The sequence below is a fragment of the Coregonus lavaretus genome, assembly GCF_964263955.1.
Source record: "Coregonus lavaretus genome assembly, chromosome: 19".
Lineage (NCBI taxonomy): Eukaryota > Metazoa > Chordata > Actinopteri > Salmoniformes > Salmonidae > Coregonus > Coregonus lavaretus.
In genome coordinates this window covers 8,874,581-8,898,531 of record NC_140006.1, presented here as the reverse complement: position 1 = coordinate 8,898,531, position 23,951 = coordinate 8,874,581, and the positions used below count along the sequence as shown (strand labels likewise).

General features: G+C 41.2%; 1 protein-coding gene across 2 annotated transcripts in view; it reads right to left on the bottom strand.

Moving 5' to 3' along the window:
* The window catches only part of mbnl1 (muscleblind-like splicing regulator 1), a 114,124-nt gene extending 90,433 nt beyond the window's left edge, over nucleotides 1–23,691 (bottom strand). Inside the window, exon 1 of one of the 2 annotated variants that reach the window (XM_084183884.1) lies at nucleotides 23,655–23,691. The gene's annotated coding sequence lies outside the window, so the exon portion shown is untranslated. Of the gene's footprint in view, nucleotides 1–22,821; nucleotides 22,884–23,654 lie in introns of those variants that run through there. The other variant, XM_084183882.1, reaches the window with a different exon arrangement.
* Nucleotides 23,692–23,951: the final 260 nt, after the last annotated feature.

The window sequence follows — 23,951 nt, the reverse complement described above, 5'->3', positions numbered from 1 at the left end:
TTACAATGGCCTATTAACTTGAAACCATTTAGGGTCATCAAAGACATTACCACGATGAACCATGTTAAGTTTGACATTGACATCTTAAAAAATAAGGAAGCTATACTGACCAGCCACCCGGACAGCTGATGAAACTGTGGAGTATGTCTGTCTGTAATAAAACCCTTTTGTGTGGAAAAACTCATTCTGATTGGCTGGGCTTGGCTCCCCAGTGGGGGTGCCTGGCTCCCAAGTGTGTAGGCTTCTGTCCTCCCAAGCCCACCCATGGCTGCACCCCTGCCCATTCATGTGAAATCCACAGATTAGGGCCTAATTTATTTATTTCAATTGACTGATTTCCTTACATGAACTGTAACTCAGTAAAATTGTTGAAACTGTTGCATGTTGCGTTTTATTATTTTTGTTCAGTATATTAACAATTCTCTTTTTTGACTATGTAATGCTAATGTCTAAAATAATCATACAAAATCTTCTTCTCATGGACTAAAAGTCAGATTCACTCCAAATCTGGTCTTTGGACCAATCGTCCCTAAAGAGTTTGAGAAAATAACGTTAATGCATTGAAATATGGCCACACTATACCAGTAGATGCATATTAGCACATACGCTAATATGCTAAAATATGCTAAGAATACTTTGTTTCTGGGGTATGACATCTTTTTTTGGGAGATGCTGGGTAATCTCATATCCGGTCGCAAAATGTCCTTTCGTAGGATACCCAGAGGCAAAGTCATAAGGCTTGTTTGACATTGCAGGCGACTGCCGACTAACTGATCTACAAAGAACCATCATAAATAACTACTCATTATTATTTGAAGATCAGTCAGTCACAATTTACCCATGATACATTACGGTTTTGATCCTCTCGTTGGGTGATTGGTTGAGGCTTCTTGGGTGCGTGACATCACTCCAAGCCCTTACCAAAACACAAAACATGGCAGACAGTTTCTCTCGCCTCTGATCTGAAACCAGTAGTAACCACCAACTTCAATGACAGTTAACTTCAAATTAAAAGACGAATCTAACATGCCTGTGCTCAATGTTCCCTCTAAGCTGTGCGTGTGCGCGGGCGTGCAGTAGCCCTGAGACTGCCACGTACGTAGCTCCCCAGGACTGCCCAGCAGAATAAATATTAGCCCACAGAGAGAAGCAAGATATTGAACTTCACTCAACTTTCTAGAGCAGTGGTCACCAACCGGTCAATCGCAATCAACTGGTCAATCTCCAAGGCGTTCCTAGTCGATCGGCAAACATTTCTGTAAAAAACCCATTGATAAAGCCTTGTGTTCAAATATTTTTGGGGGGTCTTGGCTGTTGGCAGTAGGTGCACCCAATTCAGCTGCCTTGCGCGCCGGGTAAGCAACTGTTGCCATTTTGAACCATTTCTTTCCATGTGTCTGAAGGTACAAATCAAGTGCACTATAGGCTTACCGCTGGCCAATCGGATGGCTCAGATTACTGTGTCTGCAGTAACATAGCAGGCATAAAAGAAAGCTACAGCAAAGTTGATACGGTGAGATTTCAAAACGTTTAAAACCATGACTAGAGAGAGACTGTCAACGAATACAGCAAAGAGCTGCTATTTTTATGAGTGAGTTCATGTTTAAATTCTTACTCAGCACTGTCAACACTTTGTCTTCAACACTTTTATAAGCCATAGAATGCTTGTTCTTCCTGTTTCCACACAGCGCTACAGCAAGCACTGCTGCAGTAATGAATGAGTAGGAAAGTATCTATAGGCTTGCGTTGTTGTTATTATCAGTGGCTTGGGTCTTTTTTTATATCAAGGAATATTTCTCTGTTCATAGGAGTAACAACATCAATTTGCACATGAGGCAGAAATAATGCGGTGCGACTTGAGTTTCACCATCAGCTGGAAGACGGTGTCCCTTTTAGGTCAGTGTCAGTGGAGGAAAAGGAGAGCGGAGGGATGTTGATAGGCGGACCCTCAGTCTGATGCTCTCTCCCTCCGCTGAGACTGACCATCAGATGCAGGCACCATCAGCCCAGTAAAATACAAATAAAAAGTGAATTACAGTTGAAGTCGGATGTTTACATAGACCTTAGCTAAATACATTTAAACTCAGTTTTTCACAATTCCTGACATTTAATCCTAGTAAAAATTCCCTGTCTTAGGTCAGTTAGGATCACCACTTTATTTTAAGAATGTGAAATGTCAGAATAATAGTAGAGATAATAATTTATTTCAGCTTTTATTTATTTCATCACATTCCTGGTGGGTCAGAAGTTTACATACACTCAATTAGTATTTGGTAGCATTGCCTTTAAATTGTTTAACTTGGGTCAAATGTTTTGGGTAGACTTCCACAAGTTTTCCACAATAAGTTGGGTGAATTTTGGCCCATTCCTCCTGACAGAGCTGGTGTAACTGAGTCAGATTTGTAGGCCTCCTTGTTCGCACACGCTTTTTCAGTTCTGCCCACAAATTCTCTATAGGCTTGAGGTCAGGGCTTTGTGATGGCCACTCCAATACCTTGACTTTGTTGTACTTAAGCCATTTTGCCACAACTTTGGAAGTATGCTTGGGGTCATTGTCCATTTGGAAGACCCATTTGCGACCAAGCTTTAACTTCCTGACTGATGTCTCGAGATGTTGCTTCAATTTATCCACATCATTTTCCTTCCTCATGATGCCATCTATTTTGTGAAGTGCACCAGTCCCTCCTGCAGCAAAGCACCCCCACAGCATGATGCTTCTACCCCCGTGCTTCACGGTTGGGATGGTGTTCTTCAGCTTGCAAGCCACCCCCTTTTTCCTCCAAACATAACGATGGTCATTATGGCCAAACAGTTCTATTTTTGTTTCATCAGACCAGAGGACATTTCTCCAAAAAGTACAATCTTTGTCCCCATTTGCAGTTGCAAACCGTTGTCTGGCTTTTTTTATGGCGGTTTTGGAGCAGTGGCTTCTTCCTTGCTGAGCGGCCTTTCAGGTTATGTTGATATAGGACTTGTTTTACTGTGGATATAGATACTTTTGTACCTGTTTCCTCCAGCATCTTCACAAGGTCCTTTGCTGTTGTTCTGGGATTGATTTGCACTTTTCGCACCAAAGTACATTAATCTCTAGGAGACAGAACGCTTCTCCTTCCTGAGCGGTATGACGGCTGCATGGTCCCATGGTGTTTATACTTGCGTACTATTGTTTGTACAGATGAACGTGGTACCTTCAGGCGTTTGGAAATTGCTCCCAAGGATGAACCAGACTTGTTGAGAACTACCATTTTTTTTTTGAGGTCTTGGCTGATTTCTTTTGATTTTCCCATAATGTCAAGCAAAGAGGCACTGAGTTTGAAGGTAGGCCTTGAAATACATCCACAGGTACACCTCCAATTGACTCAAATTATGTCAATTAGCCTATCAAGCTTCTAAAGCCATTACATCATTTTCTGGAATTTTCCAAGCTGTTTAAAGGTACAGTCAACTTAGTGTGTGTAAACTTCTGACCCACTGGAATTGTGATACAGAGAATTATAAGTTAAATAATCTGTCTGTAAACAATTGCTGGAAAAATGACTTGTGTCATGCACAAAGTAGATGTCCTAACCGACTTGCCAAAACTATACTTTGTTAACAAGAAATGTGTGGAGTGGTTGAAAAACAAGTTTTAATGACTCCAACCTAAGTGTATGTAAACTTCCGACTTACATTCTGACTTCAACTGTATTTAAATGTATGCTCACTCAGCTGTGCCTCACAAGTAATACAACAACGGCTCTATTACTGGTGTGATCTTATAGCCTACCTCAGCCCGTACTCTACACAGACCGGTGCAGCATAAACATTCAGAGCTGCAGTAGGCCTACAGTATATGCAAATAGACCATTATATGAATCTGTGCCATTTACTTTGAACTGGACTGTGTTTACAGCATGAGCGGTTGTGAGTAGATGCGCTTGTTTTGAGATCAAAGCGAGAGCTGCATGTAGCCACGTGTGCACATTTTGTTCATATCCTTTGCTAGTTAGTGAGTTATTAGCCCAGTTATAGATCATTTGTAGTCAGCAATAGGGGAGTGATTGCTTCCTACAAGAGCACAAAACGTGTACATTTCTAGACATCTTTGAAAAGCGAGTCAGGTAAAGAGCTTTTCTTTCTTCTTAATTGGGCAGTGTTGTATTTTGAGACAATAAGGTAAGTAGCCAATAGGCAGTGAGTAGTATAATTTGTCTGATTCTCTGTAATAATGGTATGGGAATAATAATGCATTTTATTTTGCAAAGTGGTTTCTTGCATCAAAAAACACAACAACATTTTCAGTCACCAGGTTAATGTCAAGCCCTGCATGTTTTTTTTCAAAAGCCTCATGGAATGAACACCACACATTGGCTGCTACTGTAGGCTGAATGATAGAATAGCTATTTCCATGTTAAAATGTTATGGGATGCATCTTCTCCATTGTTTTTGATGGTAGGCCACTCTGGTAGGGCTACATGATGATCAAATAGCCAAAGTAGCCTAGAGGGAACATTGCCTGCGCCCCAATAACATTGTCGCTGACAATGTACATACCATATACATTTTACAGACATGGTACATTTTTACATTAGTTACTTATTACATATTGATAGATAAAACACATCAGGTAAACATTTATATTTTATGTAGTGTTTTCAGTTATCACTATTAACGATCCTGAGCTTTTTGTAGCGCAGGCTTCAGCCCTCCCATTTATCTCCGTAGACCACCCTGTTTTGATTTCCACATGCCATTTATTTTTCAACTGTGCTGTGATGTTTCACAAACATTCTGAACCTTTTTAATCGCATAGTATCTACAGATTGTACATTAAATATTAATATTATTATATTATTAATTGATTGACACTGGCTTTCCAAGTCACCCAACAGTGCTATTTGTATAGTTCGTTTTAGGTAAATGTTGTGATTTTTTCAGCCATTCCTGAACCTGTGACCAGAAACAAGCTACATATGGACAGTACCATAACAAGTGATCTAATCATTCTGTCTCTTCGCAGCAAAATCTGCAGAGCTGGGATGGTTGTATTCCCCATATACTGTACATAACAAAATGTGTAGAATTGCAGGAAATAAGCTTTTAAACCAGCATTGGGGAACATCCTGCGTGCCCCCTGAGCGCGCCACGTCTATTTCTATGGGCACAAGCACTGTTCATGACAAAAACTGTTCACACCCCTCTTGTTGGCGGAGAGAAAGGTTTTAAAGCTTATTTACTGCAATTCTACACCTTTTGTAATGAGGTGCAGAGAAAATGTTGCATTTTTAAAGCAAATCTTCTTGCAATTCTATGGATTTTGCCATGTCTAATGTGTATTCATGTGATATTTGAGTGACTCAGACATTACAACAAATCTGTGGGCTAAAAAACCTAGCTAAAAAACATTAGCTGACATGGGCTAGTTCATCTGGACATCTCTGACAAGTTATAAATAGCTCTCTAAGGTATGCAATGACTGACATGACAAGAGGATTCTACTAGTGCATTCTACTATTACAACTTTCAAGAGTAAGTTGAAAGCAGGACTGAGTTGTTGTTTTTTGTTGAGGTGGGGACCACTGCTCGAAAGAAAAAAAGATTAATCCTACCATCACCCATTTTCCTTCCCATAAATCTAAATCCAATTATAAGTCCACATAGTCCAAGGTTCCATATTGCATGAGTAAAAAAGATGAGTCCATCATGCATCAAAAAAAAAAACGACTATATTGTAATGTGTAGTGTTTTGCAATGTTGTGTATTGGGGACTACCTCAGCATGTTGTAATCTTCGAATCCTTGAACAATTGGTTGTTTACATACAATGTATAAACCACTAGAAAAACCTTCTGCTTCTCTGCTTGGAGCCTTTTGAAAGTGGGGTACAGCACACGTCGTCTCTCCACTATTTCATGGGATAAAATTGTTCGTTGATGTCACGTCTCCTCCCGTTGCTCCCCTCCGGCGCTCTGATTCGCCGGTCTACTGAGCCACCGGTCTGCGCGCACCACCTCCGCAACACAGGAATGGAAACCCAACGCACCCTAATCAACTCCAGCGCACCTGCACCTCATCAGCTCATCACAACCACTATATAGCCCTGGACTGTTCAGTCATTGTTGTGTGTAATTGTTAGCTTGTTGATGCCTGCGTCTGCCTCTTCGTATCTTCAGTACTCGTCACAGTTAATAAAGAATTGTGTGTTCTTCAGTTCCCTACCCCGTTGTAGCAAGGCAACCTTAATTTTTAAGTGAGTTAGCCTAGCTACTATTGGACGGGGATTTCTCTCCCCTTTGGCGCTGAAAATCGATTGTATCTGCCTGATCGTTTGTCATCTTGAGATTACGTTTCATGAAAACCTTCATTTTATCCTCAGTTGCCAGGTAGTTTTCATTTTCATCCACCTTTACTCACATTATGACAATATTATTCTTCATACTTCATTTCAAGTCATTCTTCTTTCATTGTGGTATTATTGTACAGTAGCCTCCACGTAGTGGATTGTTTGAGTCCACGGTTGTTTTCAATCATTTATTTTCAGCTGGTATTTCTCCTATATTTAATTGCTGTAATCCTTTCCTGACTTGAGGGCTTCAACCTCTTCCATTAACCCAGGCAAAAGATCCAGATTGTTCAACTGTTCGTTTATGCTTTTCTGCAATGCCTCTTCTGCGGACATTGTTGTAAAAACCTAATCTTCTATTGTTATATTCGGATGTATAGTCGGCGGCTCCTCTTCAGTTTTGCTTGAAGAAAGGATGGATTATTTTATTATTATTATCTTGGTGGCTTTGATGTGTATGATTGTTGTTTGAGCATTCCAAAGTGTTGGACAATAAATCGTTTGATGTTCTCTATGTAATCCAGAATGTTTGTTTTGCAGTTATCAGCTAATACTCAATTTTACCATTAATTAATTGGACGAGCTGTGCCTACCACGCTGCCACTTACCACGTCGTTTCCTCTTCCGTGATTAGTATATCTGTATAATCACATTCCTGCCCTATTATGTGGTCTGAAAGTAGTAAAAAGTTTATATTTTATTCTGTAAAACCGGAAGTCCTGGCGCTTGCGCAGTCAGCATACAGTGGCTTGCGAAAGTATTCACCCCCCTTGGCATTTTTCCTATTTTGTTGCCTTACAACCTGGAATTAAAATGGATTTTTTGGGGGGGGGTTTGTATCATTTGATTTACACAACATGCCTACCACTTTGAAGATGCTAAATATTTTTTCTTGTGAAACAAACAAGAAATCAGACAAAAAGAACAGAACTTGAGTGTGCATAACTATTCACCCCCCCCAAAGTCAATACTTTGTAGAGCCATCTTTTGCAGCAATTACAGCTGCAAGTCTCTTGGGGTATGTCTCTAAGCTTGGCACATCTAGCCACTGGGATTTTTGTCCATTCTTCAAGGCAAAACTGCTCCAGCTCCTTCAAGTTGGATGGGTTCCGCTGGTGTACAGCAATCTTTAAGTCATACCACATATTCTCAATTTGATTGAGGTCTGGGCTTTGACTAGGCTATTCCAAGACATTTAAATGTTTCCCCTTAAACCACTCAAGTGTTGCTTTAGCAGTATGCTTAGGGTCATTGTCCTGCTGGAAGGTGAACCTCTGTCCCAGTCTCAAATCTCTGGAAGACTGAAACAGGTTTCCCTCAAGAATTTCCTAGTATTTAGCACCATCCATCATTCCTTCAATTCTGACCAGTTTCCCAGTCCCTGCCGATGGGAAGAACCTCCCCGCAGCATGATGCTGCTACCACCATGCTTCACTGTGGGGATGGTGTTCTCGTGGTGATAAGAGGTGTTGGGTTTGCGCCAGACATAGCGTTTTCCTTGATGGCCAAAAAGCTAAATTTTAGTCTCATCTAACCAGAGTACCTTCTTCCATATGTTTGGGGAGTCTCCCACATGCCTTTTGGCGAACACCAAACGTGTTTGCTTATTTTTTTCTTTAAGCAATTAATTCTTTCTGGCCACTCTTCCGTAAAGCCCAGCTCTGTGGAGTGTACGGCTTAAAGTGGTCCTATGGACAGATACTCTAATCTCCGCTGTGGAGCTTTGCAGCTCCTTCAAGGTTTTCTTTCCTCTCTTTGTTGCCTCTCTGATTAATGACCTCCTTGCCTGGTCGGTGAGATTTGGTGGGCGGCCCTCTCTTGGCAGGTTTGTTGTGGTGCCATATTCTTTCCATTTTTTAATAATGGATTTAATGGTGCTCCGTGGATGTTCAAAGTTTCTGATATTTTTTTATAACCCAACCCTGATCTGTACTTCTCCACAACTTTGTCCCTGACCTTTTTGGAGAGCTCCTTGGTCTTCATGGTGCCGCTTGCTTGGTTATGGGGCCCTGTGTAGCTCAGTTGGTAGAGCATGGCGCTTGCAACACCAGGGTTGTGGGTTCGTTTCCCACGGGGTCCAGTATGAAAAATGTATGCACTCACTAACTGTAAGTCACTCTGGATAAGAGCGTCTGCTAAATGACTAAAATGTTGTGCCCCTTGCTTAGTGGTGTTGCAGACTCTAAGGCCTTTCAGAACAGGTTTGTATATACTGAGATCATGTGACACTTAGATTGCACACAGGTGGACTTTAACTAATTATGTGACTTCTGACGGTAATTGGTTGCACCAGATCTTATTTAGGGGCTTCATAGCAAAGGGGGTGAATACATATGCATGCACCACTGTACTAGTTATTTTTTTCATTTCACCACCAACTTGGACTATTTTGTGTATGCCCATTACGTGAAATACAAATCCATTTAAATTACAGGTTGTAATGCAACAAAATAGGAAAAACGCCAAGGGGGATGAATACTTTTGCAAGGCACTGTATTACAGCTGTGAGAGTGTATTGAAGTGTTTTGGAACGCTAATGTGGAGTGTACCAACTGAGTTTTAAATCAACATGCTAATGCTTTCACTGATTGCACATAAAGTAAGACAATTCCTAAATGATAGAGTGCTTGCTTTGTTATCCTGTGAACCCCATTCATTGCTGCTCGCAGCTATATTTTTATTTTATTTTTATAAATATTGGCCCATCTACTCTATTCGGAGGACAAAAGTAACTTTGTTTTACATTTTTGTTTTTTACAGCTATTTTGTTACATATACAGAACCAGTAAAAAGTTTGGACACAACTACTCATTCAAGGGTTTTTCTTAATTTTTACTATTTTCTACATTATTGAATAATAGTGAAGACTTCAAAATAATGAAATAACATGGAATCATGTAATAACAAAAAGGTTTTAAACAATTCTTCAAAGTAGCCACCCTTTGCTTTGATGACAGCTTTGCACACTCTTGGCATTCTTTCAACCAGCTTCATGAGGTAGTCACCTGGAACCCATTTCAATTAACAGGTGTGCCTTGTTAAAAGTTAATTTGTGGAATTTCTTTCCTTAATGCGTTTGAGCCAATCAGTTGTGTTGTGACAAGGTAGGGGTGGTATACAGAAGATAGCCCTATTTGGTAAAAGACAGATTCCATATTATGGCAAGAACAGCACAAATAAGCAAAGAGAAATGACAGTCCATCATTACTTTAAGACATGAAGGTCAGTCAATACGGAAAATGTCAAGAACTTTGAACGTTTCTTCAAGTGCAGTCGCAAAAACCATCAAGCGCTAAGATGAAACTGGCTCTCATGAGGACCGCCACAGGAAAGGAAGACCCAGAGTTACCTCTGCTGCAGAGGATAAGTTCATTAGAGTTATTGCAGCCCAAATAAATGTTTCACAGAGTTCAAGTAACAGACACATCTCAACATCAACTGTTCAGAGGAGACTGCGTGAATCAGGCCTTAATGGTCAAATTGCTGCAAAGAAACCACTACTAAAGGACACCAATAAGAAGGAAAGACTTGCTTGGGCCAAGAAACACGAGCAATGAACATTAGACCGGTGGAAATATGTCCTTTGGTCTGATGAGTCCAAATTTGAGATTTTTGGTTCCGACCGCCGTGTAATTGTGAGACGCATAGTAGGTGAACGGATGATCTCCGCATGTGTGATTCCCAGCGTGAAGCACAGAGGAGGAGGTGTGATGGTGTGGGGGTGCTTTGCTGGTGACACTGTCTGTGATTTATTTAGAATTCAAGGCACACTTATTCAGCATGGCTACCACAGCATTCTGCAGCGATACGCCATCCCATCTGGTTTGCGCTTAGTGGACTCTATAAAAAAAAATTCAACAGGACAATGACCCAACACACCTCCAGGCTGTGTAAGGGCTATTTGACCAAGAAGGGAGTGATTGAGTGCTTCATCAGATGACCTGGCCTCCACAATCACCCGACCTCAACCCAATTGAGATGGTTTGGGATGAGTTGGACCGCAGAGTGAAGGAAAAGCAGCATACAACTGCTCAGCATATGTTGGAACTCCTTTAAGACTGTTGGAAAAGCATTCCTCATTAAGCTGGTTGAGAGAATGCCAAGAGTGTGCAAAGCTGTCATCAAGGCAAAGGGTGGCTACTTTGAAGAATCTCAAATATAAAATATATTTTGAGTTGTTTAACACTTTTTTTGGTTACTACATGATTCCAAATGTGTTATTTCATAGTTTCGATGAATTCACTATTATTCTACAATGTAGAAAATAGTAAAAAATAAAGAAAAACCCTTGAATGAGTAGCTGTGTCCAAACTTTTGACTGATACTGTACATTATTCCTACATTGTACATACATTGTACTTTTATACACAGTATTACATGTCAGAAATACAGTTTGATATTACACATTACATGGTACTCAGATATATCAGGTATACATGATACATGGTGTTTCCGGTCCTAACTATTACAGATCATGAGCTTTTAATCCCACCCCTCAGCTACTCTCAGCCCATCCCACCTATCTCCGTAGACCACCCTCTCTTACAGTGCATTCGGAAAGTTTTCAGACTACTTGACTTTTTCCACATTTTGTTACTTTACAGCCTTATATATTTTTTTAATTCCCCTCATCATTCTGCACACAATACCCCATAATGACAATGCAAAAACAGGTTTTTATATTGAAATATTTTTTTATACTGAATCCTATATTTACATAAGGATTCAGACCATCTACCAAGTACTTTGTTGAAGCACCTTTGGCAGCGATTACAGCCTCGAGTCTTCTTTGGTATGACGCTACAAGCTTCGCACACCTGTATTTGGAAAGTTTCTCCAATGTTCCCTGCAGATCCTCTCAAGCTCTGTCAGGTTGGTTGGGTGCGTCGCTGCACAGCTGTTTTTAGGACTCCCCAGATGTGTTCCATCGGGTTCAAGTCTGGGCTCTGGCTGGACCACTCAAGGACATTCAGAGACTTTTCCCGAAGCCACTCCTGCATTGTCTTGGCTGTGTGCTTAGGTTCGTTTTCCTGTTGGAAGGTGAACCTTCGCCCCAGTCTGAGGTCCTGAGAGCTCCGGAGCAGGTTTTCATCAAGGATCTCTCTGTACTTTGCTCTGTTCATCTTTCCCTCGATCCTGACTTGTCTCCCAGTCCCTGCCGCTGAAAAACATCCCCACCGCATGATGCTGCCACCACCATGCTTCACCGTAGGGATGGTGCCAGGTTTCCTCCAGACGTGACGCTTGGCATTCAGGCCAAAGAGTTCAATCTAGTTTCATCAGACCAGAGACTCTTGTTTCTCATGGTCTGAGAGTCCTTTAGGTACCTTTTGGCAAACTCCAAGCGGGCTCTTATGTGCCTTTTTTATTGAGGAATGGCTTCTGTCTGGCCACTCTACCATAATAATAATAATAATAATAATATGCCATTTAGCAGACGCTTTTATCCAAAGCGACTTACAGTCATGCGTGCATACATTTTTGTGTATGGGTGGATCAAACCCACTACCTTGGCGTTACAAGCGCCGTGCTCTACCAGCTGAGCTACAGAGGACCATAAAGGCCTGATTGGTGGAGTGCTGCAGAGATGGTTGTCCTTCTGGAAGGTTCTCCCATCTCCACAGAGGAACTCTGGAGCTCTGTCAGAGTGACCATTGTGTTCTTGATCACCTTCCTGACCAAGGCCCTTCTTCCCCGATTGCTCAGTTTGGCTGGGCGGCCAGCTCTAGGTAGAGTCTTGGTGGTTCCAAATATCTTCCATTTAAGAATGATAGAGGCCACTGTGTTCTTGGGGACCTTCAATGCTGCAGACATATTTAGGTACCATTCCCCAGATCTGTGCCTCAACACAATCCTGTCTCTGAGTTCTACGGACAATTCCTTCGACCTCTTGGCTTGGTTTTTACTTTGACATGCACTGTCAACTGTAGGACGTTTTATATAGACAGGTGTGTGCCTTTCAAATCATGTCCAATCAATTGAATTTACCACAGGTGGACTCAAATCAAGTTGTAGAAACATCTCAAGGATGATCAATGGAAACAGGATGCACCTGAGCTCAATTTCGAGTCTCATAGCAAAGGGTCTGAATACTTATGTAAATAAGGTATTTCTGTTTTTTATTTATAATACATTTGCAAAAATTTCTAAAAACCTGTATTTGACACCCTCTCAATCAGAAAGATTTCTGGCTCCCAGGTGTCTTTTTATACAGGTAACGAGCTGAGATTAGGAGTACACTCTTAAAGGGAGTGCTCCTAATCTCAGTTTGTTACCTGTATAAAAGACACCTGTCCACAGAAGCAATCAATCAATCAGATTCCAAACTCTCCACCATGGCCAAGACCAAAGAGCTCTCCAAGGATGTCAGGGACAAGATTGTAGACCTACACAAGGCTGGAATGGGCTACAAGACCATTGCCAAGCAGCTTGGTGAGAAGGTGACAACAGTTGGTGTGATTATTCGCAAATGGAAGAAACACAAAATAACTGTCAATCTCCCTCGGCCTGGGGCTCCATGCAAGATCTCACCTCGTGGAGTTGCAATGATCATGAGAACGGTGAGGAATCAGCCCAGAAATACACGAAGGATCTTGTTAATGATCTCAAGGCAGCTGGGACCATAGTCACCAAGAAAACAATTGGTAACACACTACGCCGTGAAGGACTGAAATCCTGCAGCGCCCGCAAGGTCCCCCTGCTCAAGAAAGCACATATACAGGCCCGTCTGAAGTTTGCCAATGAACATCTGAATGATTCAGAGGAGAACTGGGTGAAAGTATTGTGGTCAGATGAGACCAAAATCTAGCTCTTTGGCATTAACTCAACTCGCCGTGTTTGGAGGAGGAGGAGGAATTCTGCCTATGACCCCAAGAACACCATCCCCACCGTCAAACATGGAGGTGGAAACATTATGCTTTGGGGGTGTTTTTCTGCTAAGGCGACAGGACAACTTCACCGCATCAAAGGGACGATGGACGGGGCCATGTACCGTCAAATCTTGGGTGAGAACCTCCTTCCCTCAGCCAGGGCATTGAAAATGGGTCGTGGATGGGTATTCCAGCATGACAATGACCCAAAACACACGGCCAAGGCAACAAAGGAGTGGCTCAAGAAGAAGCACATTAAGGTCCTGGAGTGGCCTAGCCAGTCTCCAGACCTTAATCCCATAGAAAATCTGTGGAGGGAGCTGAAGGTTCGAGTTGCCAAACGTCAGCCTCGAAACCTTAATGACTTGGAGAAGATCTGCAAAGAAGAGTGGAACAAAATCCCTCCTGAGATGTGTGCAAACCTGGTGGCCAACTACAAGAAAGAAACATCTGACCTCTGTGATTGTCAACAAGGGTTTTGCCACCAAGTACTAAGTCATGTTTTGCAGAGGGGTCAAATACTTATTTCCCTCATTAAAATGCAAATCAATTCATAACATTTTTGACATGCGTTTTTCTGGATTTTTTTGTTGTTATTCTGTCTCTCACTGTTCAAATAAACCTACCATTAAAATGATAGACTGATCATGTCTTTGTCAGTGGGCAAACGTACAAAATCAGCAGGGGATCAAATACTTTTTTCCCTCACTGTATATGGCAGACAAACAACTGCAATCAGTGGTTTATAACTTTGGATAGAGCAAACATTCCCATATGTTTTTGATAGCTGCATGTGTGACATACCTTCACCATTCCTATTCATAATATCATAAATGTTTTCCATACATAATGTTTTTATTTTGATCAATCAGTATATTTGAGTCTAACCATAATTTTTGTTGTAATATTTGTTCTGGCTTTTCAAGAGGATGACATTGAAATTGTAACCAGCTTTGTATGGGTTGTTTTAGAAAAGGCGATACTTTGAACAAGGATTCATTTTCAATTAACTGAAAATGAAAGGTTGTAATCTGGATGAAAACAAAAAGGCAATTTTGAACAAAGGGTGAGCCATTCTTTCTAATCTACTGGAGGACCGGTTCGGGTTTAAGTAGCTTTTGTATGACTGAAGCTTGTAGTGAGATGTTTAATTCTTTAATATTTAATAATACAATATTTTACCAACCAAAGAAACCAACACACAGCATACATATACAGTGTACCGACTAGAAAGGCAACAGCCCAAGGGCACAATACAAGAGAGAAAGAGAGGGAGGAAGCGAAAGAGAAAGCCTGGCCTGGAGAAACCATCAGCTCAAATGCATGACAACCATGAGAAACCATCACACAGCTCCCAGCAACCAACCCAAAGCTAACGGATAGTTTACTGGTCAGGGCAGGGAGAGAGTCCAGGTTGAGAGGGAGGGAGGCCACAGCCACAGGGTTGGGTCCAAGGCTAATTCTATGCCCATGGAGAGTATGTGAGGTCAGTGGAGATGTTGCAACCGGCTGCCCTTTACATAGGCTTCACTGGAACATCTATGGTGTAACGCTTAGTTCTAAAAACAGTTGAACCAAGCATCCATCGTTTCATCACCTACAGTATCTCAATGAAATGTCACTCATTTAATTGCAGTGCACCTGTGCACTACAGGTTTCCCAGCACGCTATCGCTCTCTTCTTTCTCTGCCCCCTCTCTCGCTTTCTCTCTGTCTCCCTCCTCTGTGACTCCTGTCCCCCTTCACTCGCTCTGTCCCCCATCAACCCTCACTCTCTCTCTCTGCTCCCCATCTCTCTCTCTCTCTCTCTCTCTCTCTTTCTTTCTCTGTCCCCCTACCCCTCCCTCTCTCTCCCTTTCTCTCTTGGGTGATGTGATGAGCTTTGTCTGTTAGCAGCAGATCGGCGCAGAGCGGTGTAGGCCTGTCTAACCAGGGTGATAAGACACCTCTAATTTACACGGCTTGGCCTAAACCCAGGGTGACAATCTCTGACAGCTACAGCTACAGGACTAACTGGGTTCAACTCTGCAAACACTTCAAAGCACTATCTTGGTCTTTCTTTCTCTCTCATTCTTGATTTCCTTCCCTTTTCTCTTTCTCTTGGTCTAGCTTCCTTTCTCAATTCTGTCTCTCTATCTCTGCATCTTTCTCTCTCTCTCTCTCTCTCTCTCTCTCTCTCTCTCTCTCAATTTAAGGGCTTTATTGGCATGGGAAACGTATGTTTACATTGCCAAAGCAAGTGAAGTAGATAGTAAACAAAAGTGAAATAAACAATAAATATTAACAGTAAACATTACACTCAGAAGTTTCAAAAGAATAAAGACATTTCAAATGTCATATTATGTATATATACAGTGTTGTAACAATGTGCAAAGAGAAAGTACAAATGGGAAAATAAATAAACATAAATATGGGTTGTATTTACAATGGTGTTTGTTCTTCACTGGTTGCCCTTTTCTTGTGGCACAGGTCACAAATCTTGCAGCTGTGATGGCACACTGTGGTTTTTCACCCAGTAGATAAGGGAGTTTATCAAAATTGGGTTTGTTTTCGAATTCTTTGTGGATCGCTGTAATCTGAGGGAAATATGTGTCTCTAATATGGTCATACATTTGGCAGGAGGTTAGGAAGTGCAGCTCAGTTTCCACCTCATTTTGTGGGCAGTGTGCACATAGCCTGTCTTCTCTTGAGAGCCAGGTCTGCCTACGGCGGCCTTTCTCAATAGCAAGGCTATGCTCACTGAGTCTGTACATAGTCAAAGCTTTCCTTAAGTTTGGGTCAGTCACAGTGGTCAGGTATTCTGCCACTGTGTACTCTCTGTTTAGGGCCAAATAGCATTCTAGTTTGCTCCGTTTTTTTGTTTGTTCTTTCCAATGTGTCAAGTAATTCTCTTTTTGTTTTCTCATGATTTGGTTGGGTCTAATTGTGTTGTTGTTGTTGTTGTTGTCCTGGGGCTGTGTGGGGTCTGTTTGTGTTTGTGAACAGAGCCCCAGGACCAGCTTACTTAGGGGACTCTTCTCCAAGTTCATCTCTCTGTAGGTGATGGCTTTGTTATGGAAGGTTTGGGAATAGCTTCCTTTTAAGTGGTTATAGAATTAACGGCTCTTTTCTGGATTTTAATAATTAGCGGGTATTGGCCTAATTCTGCTCTGCATGCATTATTTGGTGTTTTACGTCTCTCTCTCTCTCTCTCTCTCTCTCTCTCTCTCTCTCTCTCTCTCTCTGTCTCTACTAACGAAGAGCGAGAGAAGGCTGCATACTAGCTCCTAGCACAGACTTTGTGCCAAAAGTTTGTAATTTCGGACTGAAATGAGAGACTTGAGAGCTTTTTCTGAGCCAGTGCTATCTAGTTCCAACTGCACAAAGTTTTAACTTTGATGGACATCAGTTTTCCCCATTACTGCTCACACACATGGAAAATGATCACACACCACACATGGAAACAGATCCATTCATGTTTGAGTCAAAATGGCTGCTTTTAATTAGCTTTGATATGATTCTCTGCTCTAGATGAGAAACTGGGGCCCCGTATGGGTCCGTTGAAAGCGTATTGGTCACTGCAGGCGAGGTCACTCTGACCCAGATTGGAGGAATAGTATGCTTTGACCTGTAATGGAGGAGCAGGGTGATTGATGCTGCTCTGGCTCCTTATTGGAGAAGCAGCACTAGAAACTCTCACTCAGATCTGGGCTCGCTGCGAAACGCTTCATAATATTGTATTGTTGTAATATTGTACATTTTATATTGTAAATTTGTAATGGTTGAGCAGTGTACATTTGTATAGTGCACAATGTATTGTGTGATGTATTGTTTTATTTATGATGTAGACTATTGTTTTGTTGTGATGTGTTTTGTTCCTATTTGGACCCCAGGAATGGAGATCGTGATAAAATACTAAATACTAAAATACTCTTCAGACACTGACATGGAATTTCCCTCTCCCTCTGCTTGCATCGCGCCAGTACTTCGTTCGTTCTCTCTCTCTCTCTCTCTCTCTCTCTCTCTCTCTCTCTCTCTCTCTCTCTCTCTCTCTCTCTCTCTCTCTCTTGATTGAGGCCATTTTCTCTCAGCACTCAATCCCTTCTCTATGTCACAACCACAGAGTACATTTCTCTACATTTAAATCCCCCTAGAGTCGATGTCAGCACCCCCGTGGAAATCTAATTAGCATCCCAATCTAAATCTGTCTGTTTAAGCTAGAGATATGTTTTTTTTTTTGCATGGGCTGCGTCTCAATCAACCGCATCCGCCAAGCTAGGGTAGTTGAGGCTATTCTGCTGCGCTCTCTGTCCTTGTCTAATGTTACAACTCTATTCAGGATACACAACAGCCTACTTGTCGGTTGCTTGTTGTAGCCTACTCCTTCTCATTTAGCTAACTTAATTACGTAATTTTAATTCCATTTTGTATTGATTAGAGATCTCCGACTTCCCGTTGTTACACATGGAGCCTCTGACTGTAGTGCGCACCACTTTTAGTGGCCGACAATAACAACAAACGACATGCATAAAACGTGTGTAGGCTATACTGACCTACAAAGGCAAAATGTAATAACTAGACTTTTAGTCAAAATTTTGTTAAGACTGAAATCAGGCTTTGTAGTATGTGTTTTATCTTGTGATAAAGTGTCCTTGTTTAATTATGTTCAATTTCAGAGAAAATGGAGTGTGAAAATTGCAGTAACTATAAAATCTAAGTAAAAACCAAGGCAAACAGCAGTAACTGAAGTTACTGCACTTTGGCTTTGTTCCACCATGTTTTGACTGCAGTTACCTGCTCTGCCATACAAAGGCAAAGAGCAGTAACTACGCAAACAATGAAACAGAGAAATTGTGTTTAAAGTGTATTTGCTGTCCAGCCAAATATGTTGTAGGTAGATAAGTGATAATGCACTGATGTATTATCTTATTATGAAGTATTTTTTTTGTGTATCATCCATGATTTGACCTATGACCCCTAAGTCTAATAAATGACCATACAAAGTCAAACAGAAAAACAACAAGAAAATTGGATGAACACATGTAGATACTGCACAAAGCCAAATATTCTGCGTGATTAAATAGTCCTTACCCAATGGCGAAAAAATGCTTGAGGGTTACTACAATACAACATTCAAAACATGAAAACATAACTACATAAAACAATTAAATGCAGTTGGAATGTAGTTAGAACTCTCATACTGTTTCCATCAAACAGAAAAACAACAAGAAAGTTGGATAAACACATTTAGATTGTGGATACTGCACATTGCCTTTACATTACCCATATAGTTGTTTAAGGTCATACAAAGTGCATTGTCTGTATTTTAGGGGTCATAAGTCAAATCAGTGGTCATGGTTGATATGCATACAAATTACTTCATAATAAGATGATACATCAGTGCATTATCACTTATCTACCTACAACATATTTGGCTAGCAAAACTCTTTAAAGCCATTTTTCTCAGTTTCCCTTTTAATGCGTTTTGCCTTTGTAGGGCAGTATACGGTATGTCTTTTTATGGGGTGCACGTCATAAACACTATATTCAAAAACAATTCTATTACGATTTTTAAATGTCACGGTATATCCTTGTGTGTAACAATGTCACATATATAATTTCATTTAATTGATCAAATAGGCCTATGATAATTTTTTTATTTCAATGAATACTCTTGCAAGTATTCGAATACTAACGTCCGTTCGGATATTCAAATAACCGTGCCCATCCCTAGTTGAAAATATGTTGAAAATTCAACATTTTTCATCCTATATTCAATATATATATTAGGTGGTTGAAATTATGTTGAATTTTAGATTTCATTAGAAATATTTTATTTGACCTTGTTTTAATGTTGATAGAAAAATGGTATGTTTGAATAAACGTAATTGATTCAACGTCATGCGATCAACCTCAATAAAGAGGTATATTGAAATAAAATGTGAAGCCACAGTATAATGATTTCTGCCTGAACAGTGACTCCTACTGGTATATAAGGGGTAATCCACTTCAGTGAGAATGAGTCTATCATCCAGATGCCTACCTCTATGTACCCTGCTTAGCCTTAGAAACAAGCAGTGTGTATGTAAAATGTATATGTAAAATGTCTATGTAAAATGTATATATATGTAGCAGAAAAGCTGTGAAAAACAAAAAAGATATGTGTCCTCCAAAGATGGGTTAATAAAAAATGTATAAAAATATATCAAATTAAAAAAGCTGTGTTCGTTTCAGCTGAGCTATCATGTCGACACATTTAGACATTAATCAGCTTCCATAGTTATTTGCGTAGACTACCTAAATAACATTGAATAGTTTAAAGTAACTCCGCTAACTTTTCTTATACAAGCTGTATGTGAAAGTAAATTCGGAGTGAGGTTGGGTTTATGTACAGTGGGGAAAAAAAGTATTTAGTCAGCCACCAATTGTGCAAGTTCTCCCACTTAAAAAGATGAGAGAGGCCTGTAATTTTCATCATAGGTACACGTCAACTATGACAGACAAATTGAGAAAAAAAGATCCAGAAAATCACATTGTAGGATTTTTAATGAATTTATTTGCAAATTATGGTGGAAAATAAGTATTTGGTCACCTACAAACAAGCAAGATTTCTGGCTCCCACAGACCTGTAACTTCTTCTTTAAGAGGCTCCTCTGTCCTCCACTCGTTACCTGTATTAATGGCACCTGTTTGAACTTGTTATCAGTATAAAAGACACCTGTCCACAACCTCAAACAGTCACACTCCAAACTCCACTATGGCCAAGACCAAAGAGCTGTCAAAGGACACCAGAAACAAAATTGTAGACCTGCACCAGGCTGGGAAGACTGAATCTGCAATAGGTAAGCAGCTTGGTTTGAAGAAATCAACTGTGGGAGCAATTATTAGGAAATGGAAGACATACAAGACCACTGATAATCTCCCTCGATCTGGGGCTCCACGCAAGATCTCACCCCGTGGGGTCAAAATGATCACAAGAACGGTGAGCAAAAATCCCAGAACCACACGGGGGGACCTAGTGAATGACCTGCAGAGAGCTGGGACCAAATTAACAAAGCCTACCATCAGTAACACACTACGCCGCCAGGGACTCAAATCCTGCAGTGCCAGACGTGTCCCCCTGCTTAAGCCAGTACATGTCCAGGCCCGTCTGAAGTTTGCTAGAGTGCATTTGGATGATCCAGAAGAGGATTGGGAGAATGTCATATGGTCAGATGAAACCAAAATAGAACTTTTTGGTAAAAACTCAACTCGTCGTGTTTGGAGGACAAAGAATGCTGAGTTGCATCCAAAGAACACCATACCTACTGTGAAGCATGGGGGTGGAAACATCATGCTTTGGGGCTGTTTTTCTGCAAAGGGACCAGGACGACTGATCCGTGTAAAGGAAAGAATGAATGGGGCTATGTATCGTGAGATTTTGAGTGAAAACCTCCTTCCATCAGCAAGGGCATTGAAGATGAAACGTGGCTGGGTCTTTCAGCATGACAATGATCCCAAACACACCACCCAGGCAACGAAGGAGTGGCTTCATAAGAAGCATTTTAAGGTCCTGGAGTGGCCTAGCCAGTCTCCAGATCTCAACCCCATAGAAAATCTTTGGAGGGAGTTGAAAGTCCGTGTTGCCCAGCGACAGCCCCAAAACATCACTGCTCTAGAGGAGATCTGCATGGAGGAATGGGCCAAAATACCAGCAACAGTGTGTGTGAAAACCTTGTGAAGACTTACAGAAAACGTTTGACCTGTGTCATTGCCAACAAAGGGTATATAACAAAGTATTGAGAAACTTTTGTTATTGACCAAATACTTATTTTCCACCATAATTTGCAAATAAATTCATTAAAAATCCTACAATGTGATTTTCTGGATTTTCTTTTCTCATTTTGCCTCTTTCATCTTTTTAAGTGGGAGAACTTCAACAATTGGTGGCTGACTAAATACTTTTCTTCACCACTGTAGGCTACATTGACATCTGATTTGCCCAACAAAGGACACCATCATTTCAATGTGTAGCTAGGTATACTATCATTCATGTTTGATTGGATGTTTAATTGGATCTTTGGAAGTTTAGAATTAATTACCATTAGCCCTATAAATAGGATTTCAAATTCATTAAATTAATAATACACTTTTACCTTTGGATATTGTTTTGTAAATGAAGTTGGTTGATTTCTTTCCTTTCTTTCTTTCTTTCTTTCTTTCTTTCTTTCTTTCTTTCTTTCTTTCTTTCTTTCTTTCTTTCTTTCTTTCTTTCTTTCTTTCTTTCTTTCTTTCTTTCTTTCTTTCTTTCTTTCTTTCTTTCTTTCCCTCCCTCCTGTGGTGAAAACGCTGAGTGTCTCCCTCTGCTCTGCTCAGTGCCCTGCTATTTCCCAGCCTTCTGTAAATTACACTGGCTCGCTGATGTGAACTCGCTGAAATGTCCCAAACCCTTTATAAGCCAAGCCCTGATGGCCCATCTATCACACACAAACACACACATGCGCACACACACATTACACCACCATTACAGGGCATCACCCACAAATATATAGCATGGCACACAGCATCGCTGGAAGCACAGAGAGAGCTACATTCAACGTCAGCCATTTCACAACGTTTCGTCGATGGGAGGTTATGAGACAGCAGAATGGAGATGAGATATAACTGCTGAGACTAAAATGGTTCCTCGTTCATTCTGTGTGGTAACACCCCTTTTGATTGCAGTCTTGAGTGATTCGGCTGGCTTGTCAACTTGGACAAAGTTAATCAATGGTAAATGTAAAGAGGCTGATGAAGTCAAACTACAAGACAAACTTGGGTGTAAAAATAAATAAATAAGCAAACTTCAATTGCTTAACTAGTGGAAACCATTTAAAAACGTTCTCAAAGAATTTAATAAAATTCTCAAATAATACTTTTTTAAAAAGCATATCATGCATCTTACAGCAATAACTGCCTTGCTGGTGTATGAAGATAAAGTTGTCCCTCAGCGCGCCATTTTCTATGGCTCTCTCTCGACTCTGACGCAGATAGGAGAAGCAGGTGCAATTCTAACGGTTACAGACTTAGGAAACAGAGGGCATAGTGTCCCTAGCTGACTCCACACTGTGTATGCAGTAGCATATCTCTTAACTCCAGCCTTATCTAGGGAGATTATATGAAAGTGAATGGAAACACCCTGTGTAAAGAGATTTTTCAGTCGGCTGTGCAGTGTGCTACTATATTCAGGCAGGTTGCAGGGAAATAGTTGCAAACAATTTCAAAATGTCACCATCTCCACCTCAATCATTCACACTCATAAACACTCACACAAAAGGAAGAGTGGAGATGCTGACAGCCCTTGCAGTAGTAAAGTTAAAACAAAATACATAAAAATAAAACAAGTTCTGCATGAAGTCGCTACTGAATGAGGCACTTACAAATGTTATCTTTAGAAAATGTTCACAATGTAAACCAGAATTAAAGTGTATCGTATTGTCTGCACTGTATGGAAGTCGCGTGTAACAGTTAATTAATTTGTCATATTTATTATAGTTTTACATAGAGAAAAGTATGAAAGTAAAGTCAAATCAAAGTAAATATAATAGCTTAAATCCAATATATTTATAGGTTTATGAGGTTATCCTCATCCTAAAGAGAGGTGGCCCTTAAGTCCCGTGTCTGTGCCGTCTTACCTGTATGTCTGTAGAACGCTGACGTGACACTGGGGCTGAGTGACAACACTTCAACCGAGTCACAACGTACCACAATGCATTGTGGGTTAAACTGCCCTCCTCTCTTCTCTCTTGCTCTTTCTAACTGTTATTTCTCTCTCTCTACTTCCTCTCTCTATCTTTCTCACCCCACCGCTCTCTCTATCTTTTTTCTCTCCCTCCTCTCTCTCTTTCTATCGCTGTCACTCCACCTCCTTCCCCCTCTCTCTCTCGCTCTCACTCCACCTCCCTCCCCCTCTCACTCTCTCTCTCGCGCTTTCCCTCTCTCCCAACAGCGCCTTCTGCCTGGCGAGCGGCCGAATCACACCACGTCCGTTCCGACAAGCGGGTTGCCATGGCAACCTGCCCTTATCTCATTTGCATCTTTTGCTTACATTATGTGCTGCCAAACATGGTAACGCTTAATTGTTTCTCCCTGCCCTGTCCTCCCTATTTCTCTTTTTTATTTCACTTCCTCTCCCCCACCTCTCACTTCTCCCCCTCTCTCTCCCCTCTCTCTCTCTCTCTCTCTTTCTTCCTCTCGCTCTCTGTCTCTCTCTCGCTCTCTCTCTCTCCCTCACAGCAGTCAGTGTGTGTGAGTGTGTGTGTGTGTGTGTGTGAAAAGAGGAAGTCACTCTGACATGTGACCAGTTTGCAGCATTACAGATAAGGAGTGAAACAATTCGAAACAGGAAGTGGGGTGTGGTAGTGGTTCTGTTTAGGAGCACAGAAACAGAAGAGGATGCTTAGGTCACCATACCCCCCCCCCCCCCCCCCCTACAGTATCAGGTGCACTAGCAGAAGGTTTCACTTACCCCAAGTTCCTGTTCAGAAGGATTCTGAGTGCATTTGTATATCAGACCTTCAGTGCCACATCAGTCAATCTGTCACAGTGGTAGAGACAGGAGACAGACTGGCCTTCTGGAGTCAATATTGAGAGGAGAGCAGCACTCAGCACATCCCCACCTGCCGCCAATGGAGAGACAGAGAGAGAGAGCAGGCGAGAGGACGGACAGACAGACAGACAGACAGACAGACAGACAGACAGACAGACAGACAGACAGACAGACAGACAGACAGACAGACAGACAGACAGACAGACAGACAGACAG